This window comes from Schistocerca serialis, chromosome 4 (genome assembly GCF_023864345.2).
Source record: "Schistocerca serialis cubense isolate TAMUIC-IGC-003099 chromosome 4, iqSchSeri2.2, whole genome shotgun sequence".
In the NCBI taxonomy this organism is placed as follows: Eukaryota; Metazoa; Arthropoda; class Insecta; order Orthoptera; family Acrididae; genus Schistocerca; species Schistocerca serialis.
Window position 1 is genome coordinate 667975165 of NC_064641.1, and position 5252 is coordinate 667980416.

At 43.1% G+C, this 5252-nt stretch overlaps 1 non-coding gene across 1 annotated transcript; it reads right to left on the bottom strand.

Moving 5' to 3' along the window:
• Positions 1–4854: 4854 nt before the first annotated feature.
• Positions 4855–4929, bottom strand: Trnas-cga (transfer RNA serine (anticodon CGA)). The gene has a single exon. It is a non-coding gene; the product is annotated as a tRNA-Ser (tRNA).
• Positions 4930–5252: the final 323 nt, after the last annotated feature.

Below are 5252 nucleotides of genomic sequence, written 5' to 3' on the forward strand. Positions count from 1 at the left end.
ACACAGATTTTCTGTGAAAGTTTGGGCGGGCATTGTTGGTGATGTCTTGATTGGGCCCCATGTTCTTCCACCTACGCTCAATGGAGCACGTTATCATGATTTCATACGGGATCCTCTACCTGTGCTGCTAGAACATGTGTCTTTACAAGTACGACACAACATGTGGTTCATGCACGATGGAGCTCCTGCACATTTCAGTCGAAGTGTTCGTACGCTTCTCAACAACAGATTCGGTGACCGATGGATTGGTAGAGGCGGACCAATTCCATGGCCTCCACACTCTCCTGACCTCAACCCTCTTGACTTTCATTTATGGGGGCATTTGAAAGCTCTTGTCCACGCAACCCCGGTACCAAATGTAGAGACTCTTCGTGCTCGTATTGTGGACGGCTGCGTTACAATACGCGCCGGCTGGTGTAGCCGAGCGGTTCTAGGCGCTTCAGTCACGAACCGCGCGACCGCTACGGTCGCAGGTTCGAATCCTGCCTCGGGCATGGATGTGTGTGATGTCCTTAGGTTAGTTAGGTTTAAGTAGTTCTAAGTTCTATGAGACTGATGACCTCAGATGTTGAGTCCCATAGTGCTCAGAGCCATTTGAACCATTTGATACAATACGCCATTCTCCAGGGCTGCATCAGCGCATCAGGGATTCCATGCGACGGAGGGTGGATGCATGTATCCTCGCTAACGGAGGGCATTTTGAACATTTCTTGTAACAAAGTGTTTGAAGTCACGCTGGTACGTTCTGTTGCTGTGTGTTTGCATTCCATGATTAATGTGATTTGAAGAGAAGTAATAAAATGAGCTCTAACATAGAAAGTAAGCGTTTCCGGACACATGTCCAAATAACATATTTTCTTTCTTTGTGTGTGAGGAATGTTTCCTGAATGTTTGGCCGTACCTTTTTGTAACACCCTGTATAGCAGTACAGATGACCTACCACTTAATATTTAATAATCACAAATGGTATCTCTGCACACGGTAAAACTGTTGTAATGAATCCCATCAACGAGAAAGCAACAGAAGAGATTATAAATGATATTTTCAAAGAATTATAATAGACACTCCCTAAAGTTTGAACCAACACACTATATTCAGTTCCATACAACAGACAGGATCACCCCAATAATTGATGTATCTCTTGAGCAGGAATCGGTAAATAGCGCAGAAAGCTTCAAATTTTTGGGTGTACATATTAATGAGAACTTGAACTGGAAGAAGCATCTTACTGAGCTTCTCATACAATTAAGTTCAGCTACTTTTGCTCTTCGCATAATTGCTAATCTTGGAAACAAAAGAATGAACCTGCTAACATATTTTGGATGTTTCCACTCAATAATATCTGATGGAATCATTTTCTGGGGTAGCTCATTACTTAGAAAGAAAGTACTGTATCCACAAAAGCGAGCAGTAAGAATAATATGCGATGTCCACCACAGATGCCATGTAGGTACCTCTTCAAGAAGCTAGGCATTTTAACTGTGCCGTCACAATACGTATACTTGCTAATGAAGAAAAAAAGTCATAAATAATCCATTACAATTTGAGAGGCGCAGTAATGTACATACCTACCACTAAAGAGAAAAATGATCTTTACTAACTTTTATCGAAGCTGTTAATGGTTCAGAAAGGATTTCAGTATGTAGCAACAAATATTTTTGATTATTCGTTCAATACCATAAAATTTGTGACACCTAGCGAAGCAAGTTTTAAATATAACTTAAAATCGTTTCTCCTGGACAACTCCCTTCTTTCCATTGACGAATTTCTATTTAAAACGGGCAGCCAGTAAAAAAGAAAAAAAAGAACTTGTCTTAAGTGTAATTGCATGATTAGGACTAAAAGATTAATGTGTTCAGTAACGTTAACAATATATACGAGGGTTGGAACTTTAATAGTGGCAACTATTTATTTACAGCTCGTACAAAATAGAGAGGTGTTCCAAAGTTTTACTGACCTTCAGAGTAGTCACCAGCGATGTGGAAGTCGTAGGATACTCTTAGCAGTGCCAGTTGTGTTGACAGTTCGAGCGGCGCGGTCTATTGCCCAACGAATTTGTAGCAGTTCTGAAGCGAATGCCGTGAAGGGTTTCCTTCAGTTTAGAAATCGAGTTGAACTCACGAGGGCGTAATTCAGGGGAGTGCAGTAGGTGTAATAGCACTTAGCAGCCCCATCAGTCAAACAAATCAGTAACAGCTGGACAACAATTAAGTGTAGACCGACTTTTTTTACAGTATTTCGTGGACAAAACCAGTTTGCCAACACCTATTCTAGGAATAATATGTATGAGTCCACGTTCCAGCTAAATAAACCACAGGCCACTTTCCTAAGCGTCATATTTTCGTAAAAATCCAAATTAGTTCGCCTGTTTTGGAAATTATGTTCCTTGTTCGTAAACGATAATTCATTTATCATGGCACATTGTAAAAACAAATTTCGTAGAACGAAAAATTTGTCTCACTCTAGGAGGACGCGGGTGGGAGATGATAATCGGAAAAGGGACTGAATGTATTGTATTGTATTGTAAGTAGCTTTAGGTGACAGATATCTGACAGTACAGCCGTTAACACTGGTGGGCATTCGTACAGAAGACACCCTCGGTAACTGAACGAGATCAATTTAATTAATATCCAGTAAAACAGCGACTGTATTAAAACTGATTCGGTAGCCGAGTCGAATGGATAGTAGCAAATTGGAACGGTGCACGTCTCAGGTTTGGTGCCTGTCGTACAGTAATTTTATCTTCTTATCTCTGCCGGCATAGAAATTTGTTTGTATATGAAGGGCTTATTTCAATAGTGGTACAAGTCCATTACCTCCACTTTTCAGCCTATAATGCTTCTGAAATTAATAAGCCAAATAAACAGAAAGAAAGATTCATCTCTAACAAGAAGCCATATGCTTTAATATTTCTGGTATCTCAACTGCAGATTTTTCAGCGCTCACTTAACTTTAGGACTCTGTATCTCAAAATGAACAAAAATGGACTTGTAACACTATTGAAACAAGCCCTTCATATATGATCCAAAATTAGGGAGAAGACCGCTAAATTTTAATTAGAAGCTGTTTCATAGTTGCAAAATTAATATATGAAAAGCCATCTGGCAAAGAGTTACTGGCGTCGGTTTCCCGGTAAATTTAATTCCGCTGTGGTTCGAAGGTCTCCACATAACGTTCTAGGTGCGAGATGAACTTGTCCCCGATGTTTCCCCGACGACTAGCACTCTAAAAATTATTAATCATAATACAATAAATCCATCTGTAAGCGCCTGCTGCGTATTACATATGAGATCAATTGTATTTTAATTCCTTGTCACATACACTACTGGCCATTAAAATTGCTACACCAAGAAGAAATGCAGATGATAAACGGGTATTCATTGGACAAGTATATTATACTAGAACTGACACGTGATTACATTTTCACGCAATTTGTGTGCATAGATCCTGAGAAATCAGTACCCAGAACAACCACCTCTGGCCGTAATAACGGTCTTCATACGCCTGGGCATTGAGTCAAACGGAGCTTGGATGGCACGTACAGGTACAGCTGCCCATGCAGCTTCAACACGATACCACAGTTCATGAAGAGTAGTGACTGGCGTATTGTGACGAGCCAGTTGCTCGGCCACCATTGAGCAGACCTTTTCAATTGGTGAGAGATCTGGAGAATATGCTGGCCAGAGCAGCAATCGAACATTTTCTGTATCCAGAAAGGCCCGTACAGGACCTGCAACATGCGGTCGTGCATTATCCTGCTGACATGTAGGGTTTCACAGGGAACGAATGAAGAGTAGAGCCACGGGTCATAACACTTCTGAAATGTAACGCCCACTGTTCAAAGTGCCGTCAATGCGAACAAGAGGTGACCGAGACGTGTAACCAAAGGCACCCCATACCATCACGCCGGGTGATAGGCCAGTATGGCAATGACGAATACACGCTTCCAATGTGCGTTCACCGTGATGTCGCCAAACACGGATGCGACCATGATGATGCTGTAAACAGAACCTGGATTCATCCGAAAAAATGACGTTTTGCCATTTGTGCACCCAGGTTCGTCGTTGAGTACACGCTCTTGTCTGTGATGCAGCGTCAAGGGTAACCGCAGCCATGGTCTCCGAGCTGATAGTCCATGCTGCTGCAAACGTCGTCGAACTGTTCGTGCAGATGGTTCTTGTGTTGCAAACGTCCCCATCTGTTGACTCAGGGATGGAGACGTGGCTGCACGATCAGTTACAGCGCTGCGGATAAGATGCCTGTCATCTCGACTGCTAGTGATACGAGGCCGTTGGGATCCAGCACGGCGTTCCGTATTACCCTCCTGAACCCACCGATTCCATATTCTGCTAACAGTCATTGGATCTCGACCAGCGCGAGCAGCAATGTGGCGAAACGATAAACCGCAATCGCGATAGGCTACAATCCGACCTTTATCAAAGTCGGAAACGTGATGGTACGCATTTCTCCTCCTTACACGAGGCATCACAACAACGTTTCACCAGGCAACGCCGGTCAACTGCTGTTTGTGTATGAGAAATGGGTTGGAAACTTTCCTCATGTCAGCACATTGCAGGTGTTGCCACCGGTGCCAACCTTGTGTGAATGCTCTGAAAAGATAATCATTTGCATATCACAGCATCTTTTTCCTTTCGGTTACATTTCGCGTCTGTAGCACGTCATCTTCGTGGTGTAGCAATTTTAATGGCCAGTAGTGTAATTTGTAACCGACTAATAAAGACGGTTATCAGCTGTTATCAAAAACTGGAGGAAGAAAGATAGAAGACATAACAATTTTCGTTGGCTCAGGATCGAACTCAAGACTCCTTGAAACTTCCTGGAAGGTTAAGACTGTGTTCCGGACCGAGACTCGAACTCGGAACCTTTGCCTTTCGAGGGCAAGTGCTCTACCAACTGAGCTACCCAAGCATGACTCCCGCCCCGTCCTCGCAGCTCTACTTCTCCCAGTACCTCGTCTCCTACCTCCCAAACTTTACAGAAGCTCTCCTGCGAACCTTGCAGAACTAGCACTTGCCCGCGAAAGGCAAAGCTTCCGAGTTCGAGTATCGGTCCAGCACACAGTTTTAATCTTCCAGGAAGTTTCATATCAGGGCACACTCCGCTGCAGAGTGAAAATCTCATTCTCGAGACTCCTTGCTGCTTGCGACATTACTCTCAACACTATGACGCTGTTTTACCAACTGCCATCAGTTTAATGGATAGAAACTACATTCATCTCATCGCGCATCTTA